Here is a 27277-nt window from a genome sequence, read left to right on the forward strand (position 1 = left end):
AAAGGCACAATGTAACCGGTGTATGGAAAGGAAGGAGTGTCTGGTTACTCATGGGTCACGGAACTAAAATGGAAGAACAATCACCATAAATGACGGGCACAGGATCAGGCACCAAAAGGCAAAGCTGCGCACAGGACACACAGCGTCAGCAGGTGTGGGCTGCCCGTTGTGTGTAGCAAGCTGCAACAATACATACACAACCATGTACTTCATGCACAATATGGATCATTAGCTATGATGAACAGCATGCATGTTGCCACAGTACACATACTCCCATATGCACAATCTTTGTCAATTATGCCATAGATGACGCATGCAAACTGCCACGAGATCTGCGGTGACAGTAATGATGCACATTGTACTGTGTGGAACACATTTGCTATACAAATGGATTAAGTTTGTGTTGAGGCCATGCTGGTTTAGCCAATGTCCATGTCCCGTGCCATTGCTCAGAAGAAAATAACAGTCATGCAAGGAGTTTACCTTTAATGCTGGTACAACAATGTGCACACGACTGCCTGGGACTGTTGGTTCCATGAATCCTCATAAAGGTGCGATGATCATAGTGGTCCACCTCCCGATAGCCCCTTGGTCTGAGTATAAATTACTGACTCAAAAGGGTGATCAGGCGAGGGAAGGAAAGGAAGGGAACAGCAGGGAGGGAGATCTGAAACAAAGGTAAACAAGCATAAGCATTCAACACATCTTGCCACTGAATCACAGAATACCTCAGGACCTATACTGTAACTATTACACCTGTAAAGGAAAACAACAGCCACTGTACCTTACTTGGCATCACAGTAATGAAAATTATACTAGATCTGATGTTTGAACACGGACACATAAAAGGTAGCAGAGTTTTTCTGCACAAATGAAGGGTGTATATCGCTGTGCAGGCTGCTTCAATGCAATTAGAGCCATGCAGTAATGAAGGTACTCACAGTGTATGAATAATGCTCCAATGTTCAAAAATACTAATGCGCTGCAGTGCTACTCACACAAAGGCAACAATCCGTAGTTACCCCTGGCAATCAGTGAGGGTCAAGAAGGGAAATTATGCATCACCCGCAAGAGCCTTACGAAGCTCATCCAATGAGGGAAGGAATTACGTAAACACAAGGAAGCCCCACAAGAGACAGTCATTGTCTCATCCAACTGGGCTTTGAAATGCCTAACATAACAAGCTGCTGGTCCAGAAATCAACAGAGAGTAATGAGGAGAAATGCCACAAAACCAACCCTACCGTGACCAGGATATGCAGCACGCCACAAGAGAATCCTGGGATTGACGTCACCCGACTGGTGCAACGGAAGCGTTTACATTTGCTACAGCACACTGTTGTGGCGTCATCAGCGCAACGTTCCTGGCATCATGGGAATAGAAAGTTAACATCAACTGACCGAGAAGGCTTGCAAAGCAGTGTTCCCCCCCTGCCCTGAGGAAACAACGTGACAGTGACATGACATACTGGCACAAGGGGCAATGCATCCATACGAACAGACTCACAGGACACTTGACAGAACATGTGGGACATACGCTGGCCCACACCTTCACAACATGGTTGATTAGAAATCAAACTGTACTGGCACACAAGACTAAGTGGATGAGCCAAACACATCCTGCTGCACACAGTGAGACTGCAATTCACCATGGAGCCTGTGGTTGTGATGTCCCACACAATGTCAACACGTGGAATCCGCAATGTGTCAGTGTCAAGGTTGACACACATTGATGCCTTCACCAGAGTCAATACTCCACAACAGATGACTGTCAAGAAGGGTGACTGTCCTGTCATGTGAGTAGTGCAACATGTTTTTTGATCCATGGTGATGAGACATGTATGGATGGTTCTTCAATATGCACAGAAACAGTTCCCACACATTCCCAAACCATACCAACCCAAAAAAGCCTGTTTGGATCTCTTACCTGAACTGACATTTACACATGTCCGTGCATGGAACGCTGATTCGGCCCACGTTGCAATCATAATGAGGAATAGCAGGAGGAGATGACACAAACAGATAACAGGCACAGCAACCTGGGAATGACAGACACACAAGGGCTCATCGTTAAAAATCTTTGCTAAAGACATGGGCAGGTACAAAACACGAACAATGTAGTACACATGTAAATTTAAAGCTAAGTCATTGTGCATTTCAGTGTGGCATGACATCAGCACTTGCGTGACACATCAGAACACACATCAAAGTGACTTTGCATACAGTTAGCTGGACACACACATTGCAACACATGCCACTCAATGCTACAAGCTTTCACATGCATTCGCAGTGACTCACCATTATGAGAAGAAGTTGAGTATGAGCTGACTCCGGATATCATCCTCTTCCTCCTCATCACTTGCATTGTGACCAAGCCCTTCATCCTCAATGGGTGGATGTTCCTGCTCCTCAGGATCCAGGATGAGTGGCACTGCCTTCTCAACTGCCATGTTGTGCAGCATGCAGCACACGATGAAGATATTACAGACCATAGCCGGGGCATATGTGAGGTATCCGCCGGTCTTATCGAGACACCGGAATCGGCTCTTCAGGAGGCCAAACGTCCGCTCTATCACTCGCCTGGTCTGCCCGTGTGCATCATTGTATCGCTGATCTGCAGCTGTTCTTGGGTTGTGGAGAGGTGTCATCAGCCATGGCATGTTGGGATATCCCGAGTCGCCAGCAAATATACATCATGTAAATAAGTGGCTCATGAGATGCTGACAGAGCAAAAGATACTGAAACACACAGGACAAACAGAGTTTACCCACCAACAAGACATGCCCGATCGTTGCGCAGCTGCATCGTTCTTGGCATCCTGCTACGCCTCATGATGAATGCATCATGGCACGATCCTGAAAAACGTGCACAAACATGGGAAATCAGCATGTTAGCAAGACACACCACCAGGGCATTTATTGAGTGATAATGTTTCCTGTTGCGGTAAGCCTGTTCCTGATTCTGTGGTGGAACCAAAGCCACGTGTGTCCCATCAATGGACCAAATGACATGTGGCATCCCTTCCAGGGCATAAAATTCACCCTTGACATCTCTCAACTCTTCAGGAGTAGGAAATTTGATGAATTCATCAATGTGCTACAACATGGCTGCTAACACATCACGCAAGACACGGCTGAACATCGTTTGGGACATTCTACCTACATCAGCTATGGTTAATTGAAACATACCTGTAGCAAACAATTGGAGGGCTGCCATCACTTTCAGCTTGGGGGTCAGCGCAGTAGGATACCTGTGTTGCGGTTGGAGATGTGGTTCCAGTCTGTTCGTCAAGTCCTGAATCAACTGTCGAGTGAATCTGTAACGTTGGATGCAGGCACGTTCCCTCATGGTAGCCATGTCTGGAAATGGCTTTGGTAAAGGCGGTGCCCTGCAGGACATATTTGGGAAGAATGGAGAATAACTGTCAGACAACATCAATGGCAAGGTACCTAGCACATGCAAAACTGCTACTAGACATCATGTCACTATGGAGTCTGGCGTGTGCAATACATCCAGCACACATATGCCAGCTTGCTGGCACTCCTACCAAAACCCAGATACACCTGTTGTTTGCCTCAATAAACATGACAGGCCCTGAAACAAGCTGCGGGTCTGGTCTGAGTGAACAATCCAAGATATCACTGGAGTGACACACATCACCAAACCTGCAGTGGATGGTTGTCAACCCATCCAGACAGCTGACTGCAAGGCACATGCACAGGTCACATGAAATAGCAAAAGTATATATCAAACACATTGCGATAAAGGTGTGCATGTGACAACAAAATGACTCAGCCCTTGTCAGGATGCAGACGTGTGCCTTGGGAAAAATGATGTCTGATGCCATCAGACCCAAAAGCCATGGGAATGCACATGTGGTAAAGTGTGCGTACATGTGAAACCATTTCCCATCTCAACACAGACCCATGTTAGATGATTACAGCAGATGCAGTTTACCTAACACAAACAACAAGCTCAAGGTTTGACATGACACACACCGGACATAGTCACATAGGGTCATGCTGAGCGTGAAATGTCAAGTGACAAAGTGCCCCGGTCCCTGGCATCATGAGACAGGTGCCCATAGTGAAGACTGTGCCATCCCAGTGTTGATGTGCATGGCAACATCTGCATAATGGTACACATGTGACAAGTGTCAAGGCGATGTGTGCCACATGGTGCCCCATCACACATGACATGTGTCAACAGGTCATCACACATCAATTGGGCAACAAGATCAGATGCCCTGTGCTATATCACTGCCTGCCACACATAGGGCCTGCTCATGTAAGTATGAAATGAAAATAACTTGATACACATCCTTGTTTGAACCGTACCCCTACATCCCTGCCATGTGTGCGCCTTGTATCACTATTGCAATGGTGCCATGCGTGAGTGTGTGAAACGCACCATACCCCTGCATTCACAACTGAGTGTGAAACGCACCGTGTGAAAGGCACCGTACCCCTGCATTCACAACTGCGTGTGAAACGCACCGTGTGAAACGCACCCTACCCCTGCATTCACAACTGCGTGTGAAATGCATCATAACCCTGCATTCACAAATGCGTGTGAAACGCACCGTACCCTGCATTCACAAATGCGTGTGAAATGCACCGTATCCCAACATTACGTGCGTGTGTGCGCATCGGCTCACTATTGTAATCGTGCCATACGCGAGCGAACCGTAGCCCGACATTATGTGCGTGTGCGTGTGCGTGTGCGCGCAGCGTCTCACTATTGTAATCTTGCCATACGCGAGCGAACCGTACCCCGACATTACGTGCGTGTGTGCGCATTGTCTCACTATTGTAATCGTGCCATACGCGAGCGAACTGTACCCCGACATCACATGCGTGTGTGCGCATCGTCTCACTATTGTAATCATGCCATACGCGAGCGAACCGCACCCCGGCATTACGTGCGTGTGTGCGGATCATCTCACTATTAAAATGGTACCATACGCGACGTGAAACGCCCCGTATACGTGTGTGGATCTCAAAAAATACTTAGGGGACACCTAGGGGATGAGTAGTAGGCCCTGAATGCAGCCTGGTTGTCATGGATAGTGAAATTTGAGTGTGTGCTACAGGTGTCCTGCAAAGGTCAGTTGGGCAAAAATATACAATGTTGCAAAATGAATGTGGAGCTGAAGCTAAAATTTTAAACCATGCAAATGTGTGTCAGAGCCTTATGTTTAAAGGATTGGATGAAACGTAGGATGCAAAGTAATCTGGCCTATCACACTGTACTCCTGAAACTGAAAGCCCCTCAGCAGCACTGATTTTAAGGCTGCATGTGGCTGTGAGAGAGCACTTTCCTGCACAACATTGGAGTGGACCACACTGCTGCTGTCTCTGCATTCCCTGGACTTTTATGTCGCGTACTATGGAGAGGGCACCAGCATTCACTGAGGAAGAAAACCAGGCCCTGCTGGATGCCGTCCTACCACAGTACAGCAAGCTGTATGGGAGACCAGGGGAGCAGGTGAGTGCTGACTGCACTAGCTTTGACTGTGCACCTGTTGTGTGAGTGTCACAATAGGCATTGTGTATTGGTGGGACAGACATGCAATGTGGTTTGGAGTGAGTCCTGGGTGTGTACATTGTGGTGTCTCCCATACAGAGCATGATGTAGTTCATGTGCGTTCACTCCTCACTTGCATTATGCTTACTGTGACATTCAATGCATAGTGAATGACACATTCCGCCGTGCCACACCTTGGTGGCTTTATTTCCCAAATTTACTGAGGTGTTACAGTGTTGCAAGTCCTGTCAGCATCCTATGCCCTGTTCACATTATCAATGTAGTGCAAGTGTGCGTCTCTGGGACATGGAGCAGGTGTAGTGATGTTGTTTCACTTTGTCTTCCTGACAGGTAACTGCCTACGAGAAGGGCGAGATATGGTTGGATATTGTCAGGGCTGTCAGGTCTGTGGGGGTACATCGCCGGCGGCTGCACAACATTCAGAAAAGGTGGCAGGACATCCGGTGCTGAACCCGGCCTATCGCCCGGGTCCAGCTGAAGATAGAGCCTTTACGCCGGCATGGTGGAAGCCTTCACCTCACCCTCCACATGCTCCGGGTCCTGGCAGTGGTCTTTCCAGACCTCGATAGGCAGTTACAGGAAAGACAGCAGCAAGGAGGGGGTAGGTACATGGCTGTTTGTTGTGTTGTGTGTCACCTGCTTCTGGAAGTGCTCTGAAGCCTGGAAACACTCCCACAGTTGGGGTGTCTGGTCAGACAGGCTATATGTGCAGTGTAGTTTCAATTCCCCATATTCAGCTGATGCTCTTTTTCATCCCTTCCCCTCCTTCACATGTGTCCCCTGGTCTGTGTGTATTCACATTTGCACATGTTCATCTAGGGTGCAAGGTAATTAGACTGCACATTGATTAGCGCATTATGTGGGAGGGTGGTCTGTGGCATGTGTTGGGACCTTGCCTGTGCCATGACCTGTGCACTGTGTTTGGGCTTCATATTTGTTTGCACTGATGATGAGTCTCAACATAGGAGTGTGAGGTTTCAACTGCACACCCTTGCAGCATACATGACCCATGTTGTGTTCTCAGACATGATGTACATCAGTTGGGGGATATGCATAGTGCCATGGCGGTTAATCATGGAACAGTCAGCTCATTCTAGACCCACGGATCAGTGTGCCCACTACAGTCCCCTGAGACACCCTGGCATCCTAATCATGTGTGTCATCCAACACTGTGCCCATTCTATGTGTGTTCAGCATGGGTCTGCCTCTGTGGCATTTGTCCCTGGCATAGTTTGTATTTATCCTGTGTCTGCTACATGTGCCCACTGGACATGGATACAAGATTTGGCTTGTGCATACTCACACTGGGCAGTGCCTGTGTGCCTAGTCACAACAATCTGTTGTTGGTTGTTTGTGACTAATATGTATTGTCGTGGTACAAAAGGGGGTGGTGATGGACGGAGCATCTGAACCAATCAAACACTCACACCCAGTCAACAGATCTCGGTTTAATCCATCACCGTTCTTTGGCCCACTCTGCGACCCCAGTTCAGACATGGCCATATGAATGTATGTATTGCCAGCCCCACGAGGTGAGCTTGGGTTACTTTTGGAATTGTTGCTGCACAGGTTTTGCTACCCAGATTCTGAGTTCTCACTTCTTGAGCTGTATCAATCACATTGACTGAGGGATGGGGGTGTTGTGCAGGAGAGGTCTAATGGGTCTCCCTGATTTGGCCTTAGCAGTTGTGACCTGTGGGGGAGAATTGGCTGGTCGATTTTTCACCATTCACGACCCCTGTGATGGTGGCCAGTGCTTTAATTTGGGGCTTGACAGCCTATGTCATTTGTTTCCAGACATGATTGTGCCTCATTCATTTTTGCCACATGTATGTAGTTCTGGTGCAACACTGTTTTGTCTTAGTGTGCACACTACTGTGTTGACATTTTGCATGGGGATAAGGGTATGTCCACAATGCCGCAATGATTTTGTTCATCACAATTGCAGGCCCATTAGCTTAAGGATTGTCCTGATTTCGGACATGTGGGCCACTTCACATGACAGCCAGTAGGTCTTATGTGCTAGCACCTGTATGATCACGTAATGGATGCCCCTGTGAGGACTGACATATTTCAAGTTGTCTCACATTGATGATTGTACCTTGGCACTCCCAACACTTGTTAAAAGTTGTTCATGTTTTGAATGTGTTAATATGACGAATTGTGTAAGTAACACTTATGTGCCTGCATAATATTTGTCTCACAAGGTAGTGCACACAAAACGACATTTGCAATTTTTTGGAAGAAGCAGACAGTTTTTGAAGGAGGCCAGTGTTAGTGATAAATGTTGTGCCTTGATCTCCATATACATATACATGTTCCCACAGTGGTCTTGAGGTCTTGAAACTCCTTTGTTGTCAATTGTACAAACTAATGTGTGTCAAGCCATCAAGACCACCGTTGGACCATGTATATGGCACATCTGCAACACCATTAGTTTCTAACAGTATTTCATCTTAAAGGGTGCCAGCTGTTTCAATGAATGTGTAAATGTTTTTTGTGTGCATTTCATTGTGAGACATCTGTCATGCAGGCACATACGTGTTCTCTTCACAAGATGGAGAATTAACACATTCAATACATGTTGAATGTTGTGAGTCCCAAGATGCCAACAATTTGTTACGTTATTTTTAACCAAAATGTACTTACAGGGCTCTGAGGGGCATATTACCAAGCAATAGCGCTATGCATGGTTAGCGGCTATAATTATATCGCAGCGCTCCGACGATTTTTACCGCTGAGATACCTTGATATTATCAAGGTATATCTCAAAAGCGGTAAAAATCGGCCGAAATGCATGAATATCGCTGTAAAGTCAGCGATATTCATGCATTGCCGAGCAAATGCTCTTACCATTGGATAACATGGCTAAGAACTGCTCTGGGCAGGCGTTAGCTTTTGGAGATAATCGCGCTTAGCACGATTATTTCCAAAAGTAGGTAATAGGAGATAGCGATGTTAGCGACTGTTTCCAATCATTAACATCTTGGCACGCCCACTTTGCATGCCATTAGCGATAAATATCGCTGACATGCAAAGTTGGCCCCAAGATGATCGCTATCTCCTACTAGCTGTCGCTAACTGGTGTTAGCAACAGCTAGGTAATAGGGCGATTAAATTATCGCCGCTTTAGCTGGAATAATTCCCGCTAAAGCGGCGATAAGGCCCTTGGTAATATGCCCCTGAGTGTGGTGTCACCTTGGGGAGTGAGGAGGGTTAGTTTGCCCTGAGGGGCACCACTACTGTTTATTTGTTTGTGAACTTGAGGTGGCATCACTTCATCTGCTGTCCTGTAAACAAACAGAAGCTTCCCAGTGTAATTCTCATTCACGTTGTGGCCTGGTGTGTTCTTTGGATCCTTGTGTCCAAGTAGCAATTTGTCTATACCAACTGGGCAGTACAAGTCTCAAATATGTGCAGAGCTATGTGGCTATAACTCATGATGCATGCCATGATTTGCAGTGGACCTACTGATTTTGTGCTCATGTGTCAGATGTGTACAGGTGACTGATGTTTCTTCTCCTTGCCCACAGCATCATTAACAGAGACAGGAGGAGACATGAGCACGGACCAAGAGGAGGGACCCAGGCACAGTGCCACCACAGCTGAGGAGTTAGAGGGAGCCAGTGGCACGGAGGGTGAGGAGAGTCAGGCGGCGGAACTGTTGGAAGGCGACACTTCCTACCATGCTAACGGATCCGCTTCTGACTCCCAGGAGGAGAGGGAATACGCCACAACAGCATCCAACATCACTGTGTCTGTCCCCGCCTCCTCCAGACCCATCTCCCCCCTCCCAGTAGCCAGGGTCCCTTCTGTCCGTGCAGCCCCTCATGTCTCCTTCAGCCCCGGCACCGCAGCCCCTGCCCCTGTTTTCCCTGCTGTCCTCAGTGCGGATTCTGTGGACCTACTCTGCCAGATTCAGGTTGGTCAGACATCAATGCTGACTGTCCTCCATGGCCATACTTGGATACTGACACTGTTGTTGTCATTTATGGAGGGCATGTCAGCTACGATGTCTGACCAACGTCGGATTCTATCATCCATGGACTCCTCACTGACGGCAGCAGTTTCCCTCCTGCAGCGGTCCATCCCCCCCTCCTTCAGACCCATCCACACCCCCCTCTACCATACCTGTCCAGAGCACATGCAGACCAACACGATCACGCACACCTACGGACACAACCAGCACACCACCACAGAAGTGTAAGTGCACATCTCCTGCCACGCAATCTCAGAGGGATGCAGGCACACCCACAGGGACTGAGGTCAGACGGCAGGTACGCAGCCAAAGACAAAGTCCGCAAGACTCACAGCCCTCTACCTCCACTCCCATAGTGTCCCCGGGTGCAGGTGGTGGTCTGGTTGAACTGGCAGCAGTGTGCGCATTGAGTTTCTTTCCACCTTTGGCGCTGCACAAGCCACTGAGGAGGATACCTCTCCCCCTGCACCCACAGCACCTACCCTTCCCACTACTGTCCCTGCGGTGCCTGGTCATGACCCGCGGGTCAACAACCCTTTAGGTCATTCATGTGCAGGCAAGTTTGGGATCGACGACCTCCCCAACGTCCCCCTAAGAGACTTTGATGTGGACTGGCCATTGGCCTTGTTACAGCTGGGACTCATTGTTGCACTTATTTTCATTTGGAGCTGAATAAAGCATTTTATTTTTCATTCTACACTATTGCATTGCTTTAGGTGCTGAGGCCCCAGGCGTCGGTGTCATGGTAATGTTTTGGGGTTCTGAAAGATATTTTTATGATGGTAATGAGGTGGACCTTGGTATCTCTGTGCCATCACAATGTCTCTGCAATGTAGCATTGTTTGTGTGTGTTCAGTTTGGCTAGAGACATTGTCCCAAGGAGTGTTCCTTCCTCTGTGACACCTGAGATCTTCACTTCAGACAGTTGCCCAATTGTTGTGCTGACATGTGTGCACGTTTCTTTTTTTAGCGACGGTTCCCTTCAGCAATGGCCATGCCTGCTCACAGATGTCTACTGCTCATTAGTCTGTGCCATCCATGCTACTCACTGTACTTGTGTTTTGAGTATGTACAAATGCCTTCATGGATACATTAACCCTTTTTCCTACTATGCAGTTGTGTCATCACAGCCTACCCCTGTGTTGGAAATTGTTATGCAGAGTATTTGGGCACATGACTCACAATTTAGTGCATTGTATCTAAGGGGTTTCAACCCTATTCCTTCCATGAGAGACTACATCTTGGTGGTTTGACCACCACCTGGACATTCATATCAGCCCAGGGATGTACATGACAGTGTGTGTTCCCTTTCGCTCTCTTTGTTTCGTGGGCTGTTACATGACTATACACTATTGTGTCATGATGGTAGGGTGTGTATGTTGCCAGCAACCTCCATGGGTGGGTATGCATGTGGAATTTGACATCATACCCACATGTGGTGTGTCTCGCAGTGTGCAACATAAATCCATCCTCGGTGGAGTGGGACACTGCTGTAAGTGATGTGTTGCTATGGCACTATCATGAAAGCCACAAATTAGGGATGTGCACATACCCCCATGTAGTTGTGGTATGATGATGATGATGCCCCCCCTATCTGGACACTGCTGGGAGTCATATCTACCCACCCCCGAGTCATATCCACCCACCCCTCTTATGTCTGGGCACTGCTGGGAGTCATTTCCAACCACCCCTCTTATGTCTGAGCACTGCTGGGAGTCCCCTGCACCCACCCTCTTATGTCTGGGCACTGCTGGAGTCATATCCACCCACCCCCATACTGTTGGGCACTGCTGGGAGTCATGTCCACCCACCCCTCTTATGTCTGGGCACTGCTGGGAGTCATATCCACCCACCCCTCTTATGTCTGGGCACTGCTGGGAGTCCTCTGCACCCACCCCTCTTATGTCTGGGCACTGCTGGGAGTCATTTCCACCCACCCCCATACTGTTGGTCACTGCAGGGAATCATATCCACCCACCCCTCTTATGTCTGGGCACTTCTGGGAGTCATATCCACCCACCCCATACTGTTGGGCACTGCTGGGAGTCATGTCCACCCACCCCTCTTATGTCTGGGCACTGCTGGGAGTCATATCCATCCACCCCTCTTATGTCTGGGCACTGCTGGGAGTCCTCTGCACCCACCCCTCTTATGTCTGGGCACTGCTGGGAGTCATATCCACCCCTCATACTGTTGGGCACTGCTGGGAGTCATGTCTACCCACCCCTCTTATGTCCGGGCACTGCTGGGAGTCATATCCACCTACCCCTCTAATGTCTGGGCACTGCTGGGAGTCATACCCACCCACCCCTCATATGTGACGCACCGTACCCCAACATTCATGGTGTGTGTGCGGCTCGTATCACTATTGCAATGGTGGTATACGCGAGCGTGTGTGACACACCGTACCCCAACATTCATGGCGTGTGTGTGGGTCGTATCACTATTGCAATGGTGGTATATGCGAGCGCGTGTGACGCACTGTACCCCAACATTCATGGCGAGTGTGCGGCTCGTATCACTATTGCAAGGGTGGTATATGCGAGCCTGTATGACGCACCGTACAGGTACACTTGCGTTGTTGACGTACGTTGTACTCTCCATCTGCGCCGTCGTCGGTTTCTATGCACCAGGTCGTAGGCGTACAGGACTGGGATGACACAAACGATGGGGTTCATGGCGTGTATGTCGCCTACCGAGGTGAGGTTCGAGCCAGACTCTGCTTTTACTGCTGTTTCCGGGTCCCGTAGAAAAAGGGTTCTACGGAGTGTCGCAGAGACGAATCGTACTTGCTGGGTCGTAAACTGCTGCTTGTTTACTTACGGACGTAGCGTACTGCGTGAACCGGATACAAATCGTATGTAGTTTTGTGTCGTACGGTGTTTGGTACGAATCGTACGTAGATCTGCTTTGGGTGAGGATCGTACTTGATCATACATACGGTGACGTTGAAGGTGTACGAATAGTACGGGAAAAACGCTCCGTATGGCGAATCATAGGGGATTTTACCGAATCGGAATCGGCCCCATAATGTACTCCTTTTTCTTTGTTTTTATTGTACCTTCTGCAGTTAATCCTGGTATGAGCCTGTTAGCACTTGAGCGTATGACGTTATGGTTATTTGTGTGAGTTGTAGCATTTCCCCACAATCCAGAGCGCTTTGCATGTTATTGCTATGGTTTGATCATTTAAACAACAAAGGAGTGACTCAAACAGTGAAAAATAACAAAATGAGACACAGAAAAAGCACGTGGGTGTGTAATAGAAAAAGAATCACAATGATTTTTATAAAACCCTCACTCACCCATCTATTGGGTGACATGCTTCATCATTGGGTTGTTCACCGGGTATGCCAAGTGCATGCCCGGTGTGCTACTACACCTGCAACTGCAGTGGAGCTGGTTACTAGAATAAAAGCAGTGCAAAAAAGTGATAGTGAATTTCAAGTGTAAGAATAAAAAAGTGCGCGTTCCAACCTAGACTTAATTTTAATAAAGGTTGAAGCAGGCACGATGTTAAAAGGATTGACGGACAGGCTTGACTGTAAATTTGAGTCAAACAGTCCTGCTTAAAGGTTCAAATGGTCGACATGTTTCTGCTCATGGCGGCCCCTTTGGCCGAGCTTTCTTCAGGACCAAACTGCGACACTGGGCGGTATACACACGCTAAGGCGTACCCTAACCTCAGTGTACTAGAAAGAGAAAGGACTCACGGTTTTTTACCGGATCACCCTGGTATTTCCAGGATATTGTAATGTGAAAGCACAATTGTCTTCACTTCATAGGTCGGTGGGGCGGGTTATCTTCACACCGGAATAATCTTCATTCCGGTGACTCCCCGCATTTACACCTTCATAAGGCACTGCCACCGCCTGAATACTGGTATGGTTTGCCCATTTAAACAGGTCTCACTGGATTTGGATATTTTGCCTTAAGTGAGATAGTGTTCTGGACATTGGGATAGTTGATGAGAGACCTATTTGATGTGGTATTATCTCCTTGTTGAAAATGACCTAATAAAAAGTATTCAACCAGAAGGAACTGCTAGTCAGGGTCAAGCACAGCTTGTGTAAAACCTGTGCTTTAAAATTGGTTGCAAACACTGTTTGTACCTGATTTTAAACTTACTGAAACATCTGGGAAGATGACTTTCATTTTTAGGTCTTGCCTACTGACAGTTTTTGCTGATATCCTAGTCTGAACAATATAATACGTAGGGTGGCCTTTTGGTCAACCCCATAATTATGATTGGACGGTTTCTATTTAACTCTTGCTGCTTCTCCCACCCCATCTCTTTATTAAAAATTACACTTCCATAAACCAGCTTTCCTTCTTCAGCCACCTTCTACTCAGTGTGCCATCAGCTGCTGTATTGGCAGGCGGCAATCTTAATTTTATTTGTAACCATTCTAAGATGATGTCTTATGCATGCACAGTTACACTCATACGTGGCAATCAACTTGAAGTAAATATTCTTATGTTTTAAGAAAATTAATTCAATGATGCTCACTGTAAATGTGTAGGAATCTGAGTCAGCCATCTCTGAATGGAGTTTCTTAAAGCATAAGAAAACTCATTCACACACACCACATGTTCTCACACACTGTAGCTTTCTTGGAAACTTACGGCCAGATTCATCAAGGTAAGGAATTGCGAGTCCTTAATAGCGAATTTTAAGGATTCGCTATTAAGGACTCGCAAAACGGGATTCATGTAGGAATCGCAATTGATTTTGCGATTGCCACTGATTCCTTATTTGCGATTAGCTAATTGCTAATCGCAAATAAGGAATAACTCCCCATTCATTCCTATGGGCCTAAAGGCCCATAGGAATGAATGGGGAGTCATTCCTTATTTGCGATTAGCAATTAGCTAATCGCAAATAATATTGCGATTTCAAGGGTGCCAGGGTGTCCAAAGGACACCCTGTAGCACCCCTGAAATGTAATTAATCTACATTGGTGTTGCGCACACACATGTCCAAAGGACATGTGTGTGTGTAACATGCAACTTAGAAAAATGCATTTAAATGCATTTTTCTAAGTTTTCGCAATTTACCACGAGGTTTGACTTCGCGGTAAATAGCGGCCCAAAATTGCGATTTCGCAATTTTAAAATGGTTCATGAATTGCATGTAAGGAATCTCAAATAGAGATTCCTTAAATGCAATTCCTTGCAAATGTGTGAATTCTTTAATAGCGAATTTTGCATTTGGGATGATGAATCCCAAATGCAAAAATTGCACTCGCAAAGGGCCAGATTCTCAGAATCTGGCCCTTTGCGAGCGCAATTTAGCTTGATGAATCTGGCTGAAAGCATTGAAAGATTTCTCACAAATAAGATCTAGTGGTTTTTGCCAATGCTTATTACAATATGCACTTTTTGAAACGTTTGGCTGCCTCTTTGGTAACTCTCTCATTTCTATGACTCCTTATTTACACTTTCTCATATGCTCAAATCCCCTCTCATACAATGCCAGAGTACACTCTGCATAAAGTGGCAATTTCCAATTACCTTGGTATTTTGGTAATGTTCCTCTGAAGTTGTGGTATTCAAAAAAGTTAGTCTTGATAACTGATCACTAACTTTTCCACCAATTACCAAAATCTGATTGGTCACCTTCTGTGTTGTCAGCCACCAACTTCTCATCAAGCACACCCTACCATGCTGTGACCATCCGAACTTTGTAGACACAACTCAGACGCTCTCACTAGAAGTCTGCCAAGTGATTCATGCACCTTGATCAATTTACTGCTGTCCACCATATACCAATAAATATAATAGCTTAATAGCACAGTTTGTTTCCTGTATCTGAGTGATGTAATAAACAGATGTTCCTCTTCCTCACTTTAATGCTACAAATGACAATCATTAATATAGCACAGGACACTGAAGCTCAAAATGCATTCCTGGAACAGCACGCTCAGTGATAGCATGCCCCTGAAGAAACAAAGTAGGTGCAAGGCAGGCACACAACAGATGGCACATAGAAAAACGCAAAAACAATAGTTGATGGACAGAATGCAGAACAATGTCATACATTCACCCCAGTACAGAGATCTGGGCCTAAATCCATCGTTTTTTGCACTCCACACCACCCCAGTTCAGACATGGCCATATGCAAATCAGATTTGACCCTGTGCCTCATGGGCTTGGCAGTTTGGGCTGGACTGTTCCCATGAGGCACAGGGTCAGACTGATTTGCATATGGCCATGTCTGAACTCGGGTGGGAGAGTGGGCTAAAGAACGGTGATGGATTAAACCCAGATCTGTTGACTGGGTGTGAGTGTTTGATTGGTTCAGATGCTCCGTCCATCACTACCCCTTTTGTACCACTAGCCATAAGTTGGCAGGGTATGCTCAGATGTGAGTCCCTTGCTCACTTTGCCACTGGATTCAAGCATGCCGGGCTTAAGATGGCTGAAATGCCAGAAACCGGTCCTTGGAAGCTTGTTTCCGGTCCAGGGAAGACATGGCTTGGCAGTTCGGGCTGGACTGTTCCCATGAGGCACAGGGTCAGACTGATTTGCATATGGCCATGTCTGAACTGGGGTGGCAGAGTGGGCTAAAGAACGGTGATGGATTAAACCCAGATCTGTTGACTGGGTGTGAGTGTTTGATTGGTTCAGATGCTCCGTCCATCACCACCCCTTTTGTACCACATAGAAAAACACAGCACTGCATTGAGAATTGGGGGGAAAGAAAGTGGACTCAGCAGTAATGATGTCCTCCACAAACCTCTAGGACAGCAGCCGAGTAGCCAACAAAGTTTTAAAAATTTTATCATGAAAATTCTAGTGTTACTTATTTGTGGCTCACGGACAAGGCCTAATGTCCTACCTTGAATGGGCAAGTGCCTTTTAGAGTAAACAGGTTTACCATGCTCTATCCATGACTTTTGGCCTTCTTCAAGCAATCATGCTGGATGGAGTGGCCAGTGGTGTAGCTAGACCTATGGCCCCCGTATGGTGGCTGTTGTAACTTCTCCCATGGTTTTACCCACCTCCTCCCGTTCCCCCCCCTACGTTTTCTCCACTTTGGTTCAGCCCGTGCTATCAGCTGAAGGCAGCGATAGAACGTTGGGAGTTGACTGAGATTATACTCGACAAGCAGGGAAGCACCAAAACTGATATACTTCAATAAACTACCTTTGAACCCATCGGCCTGGATATATTCTTTACTACATTTTTGGCGACGTTGGAAAGGAAGCTGAGCCAAGGTCAGCAAGGTGTTTCCCCCCTGGAGCAGTTTTAGAAGCTTGGTCGGAGATAAGAAAATAATTTGAGACTTACCCTTCCCGGGGTGGTTCACCTCTGCAGTTTGAACCGGGAGCTGAACAGGGTGAGCAGGTCAGAGAAAGTGAAGCACGCAGAAATAAAATAAGGCAGCAGCTGTAAGGGGGCGAAAGGTGCGATCTGCCGTTTGCGTCAGGGCTGGTGTACAGCAACTTTTACAAGCGAGGCGCCCCCTGCCTGAGGCGGATCAGGTGGACGGAAGACGGAAGGTGAGCCGGTGCAGAGCGAGTGGAAGGTCTCCTGGTTTGCCGTAGTGAATTTCTGCTAGCGGTAACTGGCGCCGGATGGTCAGCGGATCCGCTTTCACATGAGGAGTGCCCTGCGAAAGGAATGAGGAAATGAGCGAGATTTCACGTCCGTTACCAGAGGAGTGCTCCATGCCGGATTGACGCCGAAGGGTGAGCGGAGGCGTTTTATCTTGAAGTTTGCCTGGTGAACGCCGTGAGGAAACTGCCTCGGTTTGTTGAAGATCGTGTGGAGAGTGGTGGCAAACGGCGTTTTTGAGCAACAGACTGTGGTGCAAGAGGAACGAAGGCGAGCTGGATGCCTGACTGACTGTTCCTGACGAGTCTGCAATGTTGCTCACAGGAAGTTCCCACCTTTGAACTTTGTCATCATTTGAAATTGGTCTGGTGAGGGAAATTCAGTGAGGAAGAAAGAGGACTGATTTCTTTTTCTCTGCAAGTGGTTTCTGGAGTGAACCTTGCCAAATGAAGGGTGTTTAAAGGGGAAAGTAGAAACACATTTTGACAGTAGGTAATTTTCACCTCCTGTGTAAACTAATATCTTTCTATCTAATTGACACATCCCAAAGTTTTAGAGGTATCTGGCTTATAAGGCCCTGCTTAGGTGAAGCATTAAGAGACAGTTACAGGTTTCAATTGGAGGGAACCCTATCTTTATGGCCATGGCAGGGGCAGGAATGAGCCAGCCTCCACCTTTCTTAAATGATCTTGGTGAGCCGGACATCGTATGGGAAAAGGTGGAAAGGAATTTTCAAGTCATACATCATAGCAATAGGGGGAGGTAATTACAACAATGTGAGAAAACAACATATATTACTGTATAACTTAGGGATTCATGGCAGGAAGGTGTTTGAGGACATAACAGGCAGGCAGGTAGATGATGAACAAGAAGAGGTAGAAGGGACTAATGTGTATGAATATACGTTGAGGAAATTGGAGGAACATTTTAAAGATAAACTTAATGTGGTACTAGAGAGGCACAAATTTTACAAAAGGGCGCAGAAGAAAAATGAAAAAGTCACTAACTGTGTTGCTGTCCTGAGGGGTTTATCTGCCACGTGTGAATTTGGGGCATTAACGGATTCTATGATAAGAGACCAGATTGTTAGATGTACAAATGATCCTAGGATCCAGGAGGAACTCCTTACAAGAAATCCTGACCTAGAGGAAGCACTAAGTATTGCCAAAGGTTTGGAGCACACTGCGTTGTGCATGTAGGAGATGAAAATACATGAGGGGGTTTCAAGAGAGAAAAATGAGAGCAAGGCGGTACATGATGGGGAGACAGTTTGTAAAGTGGGGGAAAGGGCAAGGAGCAATCAACGCAGCAACATACAAGGGTTATTATGCTACAAATGTGGTAGTCCAAATCATCTGGCAAACAACTGGAAGTGTCCTGCCAGGGATGTGTTGTGTAGGAAATGCAACAGGAGAGGGCATTTTTCAAAAGTGTGTAAGAATATCAATCCAAAAGTACACATGGTAGAAAATGTAGAATTTGGAGAAGGGGGCGAGAAAACCTTTGTATTTCAAGTGGGGGATGATGAGGAAAATGAAAGTAATGAGTATCCTAAATGTGAAATTACCCTTGATGGAGAGAAATTTGAAGTTTATGCTGATTCGTGCTCTCCTTATACTTTGAATGACAAAAGTGTGTTTGAAGAAAAGTTTGCAAAATATGGTGTTAAACTAGAGAAAGCTGACATTAGTCCAGTAGGTTACTACAAGGAACGTATACCATTAGAGGGTATGGCGAAAATGAGGATAACATTTAAGGACAGGCACACGGTGGGAAAAGTGTATGTTACCACGAGGGGTTCTAGCCTCCTTGGGTGGAAGCACCAGAAAGAGTTAGGGATTAAGCTGGATCCCAACAACATAGAGCAAGTGCTTTTAGTGGAACCACCCAGTATTGCAGAAAACTTAACCATGGAATTTAAGGAGGTGTTTAATGAAAATCTATATGCACAGAATCACTCTCAAGGAAGGGGCTGTACCCGTAGTACATAAAACACGATCCATTCCTCTGCGCATGAAGGAGCCTTTGAAAAGTGAGTTGGAAAAACTGGTCAGCCAAGGGGTGATCAAGGAGATTGAAAGTTCTGCATGGTTGGCTCTGGTCGTCATCACGACCAAGGATGGAGGAAAGAACATTAGGCTATGTGTAGACTTGAGAGACCTGAATGCAAACATTCAAGTAGACAGATATCCCCTCCCGAGAATTGGAGAGATGTTAAGCACCATTCAAGAGTCAAAATTCTTCAGTGTCTTGGACCTGTCCTCGGCCTATTATCAGATAGAGCTACATCCGGAGTCACAGTCTCTGACGGCATTCACAACCCCTTTTGAAAATTTTACATTTCTGCGGATGCCTTTTGGTTTGGCGTCTGCGGCGGCAGCCTTACAACGGATTATGCAGCACATTCTAAAAGACTGCGCAAAAACAATGTGCTTTCAGGATGATATCCTGATATATGGATCAGATGAATAGGAACATAATGAGAACATCAAAGGAGTGTTAAGAAAATTGAGGGACGTAGGCTTCACTACCAGAGTGAACAAGTGCAAGCTGGGGGTGAGCTCTGTGGACTACTTGGGCCATACAATTTCGGAAGAAGGAATCAAACCAAAGTGTGATCTGGTCAACGCAGTTAGAGATGCTCCCACGCCAAGAAACAGAGAGGAGGTGGTGTCATTTCTAAGACTGGCAGAGTACATGGCGAAATTCATCAAAGATTTCGCCACCAGATCTTATTCTTTGAGAGAGTTGGTAAAGAAAGATAGCATTTTCAACTGGGGAGAAGACCAAGAGACGGCGTTCAAAGATATAAAAAATGCAATCATACAGGCACCATTTATAGGAAAATTTGATCCTGAAAGAGACATAATAGTTTCTACAGATGCCAGCACCCGAGGAATTGGAGCCACCTTAGCACAGCGAGTGGAGAAGGAGTTAAAAGTTGTAGCTTTCGCGTCCAGAACCCTCACCGCTCCTGAAGCCAACTATTCCATGGTGGAAAAGGAGGCCCTAGCTGTATATTGGGCAATCAAACATTTCAAATACTACGTGTGGGGAGTGCAATTCGAGGTGCATACAGATAATAAGCCTTTGGTGCCCTTGTTCACTAAAAGAAATATGGAAGAAATGACCCCGCGCATAGCAAAGTGGGTGTTAGGCCTGCAAGGATTTAATTTCAGAGCGGTATACATTCCGGGGCAACAAAACAGGGTGGCGGATTTCCTCTCAAGGGCTCCAATCTGCTGTGATGCTGAGGAGGAAAAAGTAGATGACACTATTTTGGAAGTAGGCGGGCCGGCAGTGGCGAAGGAAGAATGGGAAAACCAAATGGAACAGGACGAAACCTTGAAGAGGGTAAAGAAGTATATCGTGTCAGGATGGCCAAACAGGTGCAAGGAACTGGACATCGAAATTCAACCGTACTGGAATGTTAGGGAAGACCTATCGGTGGAGGGGAACTTCATCTTGAAGTCGGGAAAACTAGTTCCTCCTGAGGGGATGAGGAATCAAGTGATCTCTCTGGCCCATGAAGGTCATTTGGGCAGAAGTCTATGCAAGTCAAGGTTACGAGCAGACTACTGGTTCCCAGAAATGGATCGAGAAATGGAGGAAAAGGTACGTGATTGTTACGCATGTAGCTTAAGCGACAAATCAAAAGTATCTAAACGTTCTCCCTTGATTCCGGTTGAAGTACCTATGGCACCTTGGCAAAAACTGGGTTTTGACATTACGGGCCCCATTCATGGTAGAGGCTCCCAAGACTGGTACCTGTTGGTATTGATTGACTATCACTCAAACTGGATAACTCACAAGATTGTATGTAATATCAATACTAAGTCTTTGATACACTTCCTAAAAGAGGTGTTTTCAAGAGAGGGTATTCCTACAACGTTGATAACAGACAATGGAGTGCAACTGATCTCGGAGGAGATGAAAGAATTTCTAAGAGACTGCTCGATTATCCATATATGTACTCCGTTGTATTGTCCAAAGGCAAATGAATAAAGTGGAAATAGAGAACCGCCTGTTGAAGGAATGCATGAATCTGGCCAGCAAGTCGGGGAAAAACGTGGAGGACGCCATCATGGAAACGCTGTGGGCATATCATACCACCCCCAATTCCATTTCAGGACACTCACCGTTTGAGCTGTTGAGAAGAAGGAAGGCTGGATCTAAGCTTTCCCCGAATTGGATGGGCAAAAATGTTCATGTGGAAGTCGATCAGGAGGAAATGAGAAAGAAAATTGAAGACAAGCAAAGCAAATACAAAGATTGGTACGACAGGAAGTGGGGTGTAAAGGAGAAGAAGCTCAAGGAAGGACAGATGGTGTATATCAGAAAGCTGGACAAAATAGGGAAAAGAGGAGACAGATTCTACGCCCCAGGGAAAATAAAGGAAGTTAAGAGCAATGTGGTAGTCATGGAGGACGGGAAAATGTGGAGTCAAGACCAGGTAGTCCCCGTTACTATTAGAGACAACCAAATAAGTGAGGGGAATTCAGAGGCGGTGACAGAAGGCAGGAAATGGGGCAGAGAAGAGAAAGTTTCAGACAAAATACCACCCCGTTCTGGCACAGACAATACAACATGAGGTAAAGGTCAGTTGTGCCATTTTCCAGTGGGCTCATTATATCTCCCATCTGTTAAACCTATGTAGGGAACCTAGGAAGTGGTCTTCTGCGCAAGACCCTATGTTCTGGTGTTGTTGTACTATCTGTATTAGGTTGTTCTCACCCTTTCCAGTTCTCACCCGCAACCCCCCAGCCGTTTCTCTCTCTCTTCCTATCTCTTTCTCTCTCTCTCTCACTCTCTCTCTCTCTTCCCCTCACTCTCTCTCTGGCTCCATGCTTCCTTCTTTTCCACCTTCGACATTCTCCCTAGGGAGGATGATGTGTTGTAACTTCTCCCATGGTTTCACCCACCTCCTCCCGTTCCCCCCCCCCCTACGTTTTCTCCACTTTGGTTCAGCCCGTGCTATCAGCTGAAGGCAGCGATGGAACGTTGGGAGTTGACTGAGATTATACTCGACAAGCAGGGAAGCACCTGAACTGATATACTTCAATAAACTACCTTTGAACCCATCAGCTGGATATATTCTTTACTACAGTGGCCCATGCATTTGCTGCCCCATGGCTGTGTTTAAGAGAAGGGGGGGGGTTGGGTGGGGGGTGCTGGCGATTTCCTCTGTGGCAGCAGTTAAGAGGTGGGGGGAGGCCGCCGGCCCCAAAACTTATGCCGCCGGAGGCGGGCTGCTTCCCGCACCTCCTTGCTATGCCACTCGAAGTGGCAACTGCCATATCTTCACCAAGCCCGTGCTTGAGCCAGCCAAACTTTGGGCAGTTTATTGTACGCCCTGGTGCTCCTTGCTGGCCTACTCAATACACTGCTCAAAAATTGGCTTTAGAGCCCAAAGTCTCCTTATTTGGCACTGCTACAACCCCACTTCACAGAGATAGCCTGTGATTAAATAATGTAGTACACCTTATCTTTCAGTGGGAGCAAGTTATCTTCTGTTTTCGCTGAGATGTACTTCATTTATGGATGGCAGGATCTTGAGTCCAAGCACTGTGTGCGTGTTTTTTTTCCTTCCTTTCCTCTTAAGACAGTGAAATTTGGGTCCACCCTTTCATCTACCCAAGAATTTACTAAAGAAAAACTCTACATTGGTGGAGACAAAAGGCAACCCTTAAGTGGAAGCAAATCATCCCAAAAAATGTGGCACATATGCTCAACTGTTGTGGAGGTTTTGACATGATCCTCAACATACTCTGTGTTCTCCGCTGATTTTCAGTACAAGAGAGAATGAAAATGAGGGAGCAGATCATGGTTTTAAAGCCATCCACAGACTGGAACCGCCTTTACTCTCAATATAAAGTTATTGCCCAACTACATTGCCCAGGTTAATTTATTTCAAATTAGCCGGCTTTGTTTATTTATGATAAGAATGCGTGCAACATCACCTGTCAAAATGTCTGGAAAAGGGGGGTGATAAGTTCTCCAGAGAGACCAAAACAATGACAGGCTTTTTGTAAGTGACTTCAGTTTTCTCTACTAATCATAGATGCATCTTTCGAGCACCCCCTAATGTATGCTGCCTCAAAATCCTGATAAACTGAAATCAGGCGGCAATCCTTTGGACAAGTAACATGATGGAAGAGACTCCTTCTTTGCTTTGAGGCTTGAAGAGGGTGGCCTTTTTTGAATCATGGCCAACACCCCTTCCCTCCGCAGGCCCTTTCCCTTGGAGTTTGTTTTTTGCCTAAGAATTAAAGTTAGTACTGAGTACTGAGTCTGGAAACATGGAGAAGGATTTGATTGTATAGTGTCAGTCAGAGGTGACGATGACATCTAACAGTACCTTGTCACCTTCTGAAAGTATTTAATTCATCCTGAAAACTCCAATTCCTTTCCTGACATAGTCGGAGCATTTTATCGACGTTGTTGGTAGTCAATAGGACATCCCTGAAAACTGTCTGGGTCATTTCCTAGGCAGATGACGTCAATCTAAAAGTGTGCAGGAACATCTTAGATCATGGGGAGGATGTGGAAACCTAGATTTAGAAGAAGAAAAAAATTCGCTGAAAGATTGGAAGAGTGTATTTAGGTTTTTGGCCTATGTAAGTTATTTTTAGGTGCCTTTCTTTAGAACTCCATACAGCTTCAAACCTTCCAACTTCTGGTGACAACTATTGTGCCTTCTGCAGGGCCCCTGGCCCAAAGTCTATTAAACAATGAACCACTAATTAGGACAATTGCTTGCATTTGAATCAGTTCAAGGAGATTTGCACAGTCGATTATGACATGACAAAGTTATACACTCGCAATGCATCCTGTAGACCCGGGATTTTATTCTAAGTTGTTCTAAGGTTTCCATTCGAGTGGCCTCTCCACTTACATGACCATATATTTTGGAAATGTGTGATGAACAGATAATGAGTGTCAGCCCCTAGTGTGACCAGCAGTGAAGCCAATCATAATATCTAACAAAGATCAGATTCTAACCCTAATGAAGGGTACACATGAAATTAAATTATTCTCTATGAGATCAGGTCCTTAAAAGCTTTTAACATTGGTAATTTGGACTGTTATTCAATCGTACTGTTAGGTAACCCAACAACAGTACTCATCAGTAGATAAGAACCCAGAAATGAGAAAATCTTCATGACTTACTATAGAACTCCTTAAACACCAATGTTTTGAAAGCAGTTCGATTCAGATCTGTAATTTGATATTCAGCCTCTTCAGTACAGGAACATAAGGCAAGCAAGTAGGAAGCAAATGAAAGTGGACCTTCTTGTCTGTCTGACTTCCATTTCCTGTGGGCTGCCTTTGACCAAAGAGCTGCAGAGGTATTGTCCACTGTGATTTGATATGTGCTGTGGATAGCAGGGCCACAGTCAGAGAGGCAGGACGATCACTGTTCTGTCTTCTGATCTGCTTGCTTTTGTGCATAGGTAGATTACCTGGTGCCTGCCCTTATCTCTGTGAGCATAAACAAGAGGTAAAAAAAAGCCCCCTAATAAATCTAGATTATGCCAGAGGTCAGTGCTCAGCTGCACTGTCCAAGCGTCATCTTCGCAGCCAAACCCATGGTGACAACAATCACACCCGATGTAATGCCAATCATACTGACCTCTAGGGAGAGTAGCTGGTACTGCATGGATCCAGTGCTGCTGGAATGCTTCTATGTGGAACATCAGACTGAAGTTGTTTAATGCAGAGCCAGTCTCAGGCATACTTTTTGGGAGGGGCGGTGCACTTGCAACTGCTTGCTCTTTTTCACTTGTGCATGGGCACCACTCATCCATGGAATATTGAGATGAGAAGAACGAGAGGAGTGAGATTGGTTAAACTAAACTTACTTGCTTATAAGCAACTCATGTAGGAACTTTTTATTTCTAGTTCCTGGGGTCATATTATGTCAACTGGTGCTTTACCCTTGCTCCGGGCACACACCAGCGCAGACAGGGTCAATAATGCATATTACTTATTAAAATAGCTGTTCCTCATACAGCCATGAACTGGTGTCTGAGCTGTAAATAGCACAGCATCAGTGTTTAATTTGAGCAGCGCTTTGTAGGTGGGGCCTACCAGCACTCATCTCTGGGGAGCAGCACTTAATTATACAGCCTTTGCATTCACCCCGATCTTTCATAGTACTGGCTGCGGGCTTCTGAGCAAAGAATGTGTCCCGGCACTTATATTTCCACAAATTAAGGACTGTGCAGCATAAATAGGCAGACAGGTGGTTTGATACCACAATACCATCTTTTAATTCAGAGGGACCCACTATAATTTGAGGAAGTGGAAGGGATCTCAACACAAGCAGGTTCAGTATGTGACTGCACCTGTCTGCGCAGGATGCCTGCAGGGTCCATGGGGCCTTTGTGCCTGCGCCCTTATCTGTAATACGGTATAGGCACACAGGCAATGCGGTTCTCTCATTCTCTTGGGTCACACCTCCATGTAAAAAAGGGAAAGCCCCCTTATGCAAAATATTTACTGGCACAATCTATATTTCAGAATTGTCTGCATGCCGTTCTGTAATACCAAAGTGTCACATGGGACAGAAAACCGTCCTAAATGCTGTTGACCAATGGGTTATTTTTCTGGAATAAGGCCTCTGATGTCTGTGTGGAGAAAAGAGCAACAATTTTTGAAGCTATTACTGTACTTTATGGACCTCATACTCAAAGTTGGGTCATCGTGGTGGTGCTGATATGCCTATCGTTATGTAATAGGGTTATTAACAATGATATTAGAACTGTCCAACTTCACCAAAATGTTTTGCGCTTATTCTGCATGATCGTTTGTTTGTAAATGTGAGTAAGAATTAATTAGGTGACATTTTTGAGAGTCCCTTTGTGCTCATGGTTTATTATTGTATTTTTTGTATTTTAGGACTTTTAATGATTTGATATCAATGTTATATAATGTGTAATGTGCTATAATGTAATTTAAAGACTATCTGCGAAACAAGCATATTTTGTATGAAAGAAAAATAAGCTTTTTATCGGCAGTTGTATTACAGGCCGCCGTGAATAATAGCTTTCCATCAAGTGAATGAATGACTTACCCCCCCCCCCCCCCCCCAATGCCCTCTCTCATGCGTTTGCTGTCTTTTAAGCACATTTTTGGTCTAGGCATTTTTATAATGCGAACGCAGCAATGTGGTCAGCTGTGTGATTTATTCCAGCAAAGATATATAGCTCATAAAAACGTGGTGGTGTACTCCAGCACATTTTGCTACTGTTTACTCACACACGCAGGTCCACAAACTCATTTACAGGGTCTGGGTTGAAAGTTAGTTGCAGGGGCATTTTTGAGCAGTCTGGCTCGAGGCCTTAGGAAAAGATCCGCAAATCAATGCCGTGAGCGACTGGCTCATATATCAGCTGTGACTTCGTAGGAGCGTGTGTGTAATGAGAAGTGCCGTAATTTGACTCTGTCACGGGCGAGTGCAGCAGCAGGCTGAGATTTCATAAGGCGTAGAGGGTGCCTTTCAGTTTTACACCCTCTTATATCTTACCAGACGGTGGGAGGCGAGCAGAAAAAAATGGACAATAATGACACCGCCTCATTACAGGCTGCTGCTCGTGCTGCCTTAAAAACACAGTAGTAACACAATATCCTGAGACTATCGCGCAATCTTCCCATCAGATATGTTTTGTTTCAGCAAGTCACTGGCTGAAGAAGCACCTCGGCCTTTCCTGTGAGGTTTGATTTGTGGCCCGGACTCGGAGGCCGTGAAATGGCTGCCACTCAGCATTTTGAGCCTTTCTTCTCCCGCTTTCATATATTTCGCTTCCTGTAATAACGCAGTTTTTCCTTTTTACCGTTTGCAGATTAAATGCCACATTTTCCTTCTTTATTTTGCTTTAACACATTGTGCAATCCAAATTGGCTTGTTCACAGTTTTTCATTGCCACGTCAGTAATTTCACCTCAGAATAAGCTTTTTAGCAAATGCGATCTGCACGACTTTGAATGGAACGGGGGAGTTTTTCTCGTTATTGCTGACCAAGCAAGATGATTTGCTGTGAGAATAAATTAACTATTGCAATAAATAGGCTTCCCCACGCTTTTCTTCGGAGGGGCACTGCCGAATGTAATACTGCACGTCGCCCTGATGACCGTTTAAGATTGAAGTATGGGATTTGGTTTCTTTGTGAAAATAAAAATACATGGGACCAA

This window comes from Lissotriton helveticus, chromosome 6 (assembly GCF_964261635.1).
Source record: "Lissotriton helveticus chromosome 6, aLisHel1.1, whole genome shotgun sequence".
In the NCBI taxonomy this organism is placed as follows: domain Eukaryota; kingdom Metazoa; phylum Chordata; class Amphibia; order Caudata; family Salamandridae; genus Lissotriton; species Lissotriton helveticus.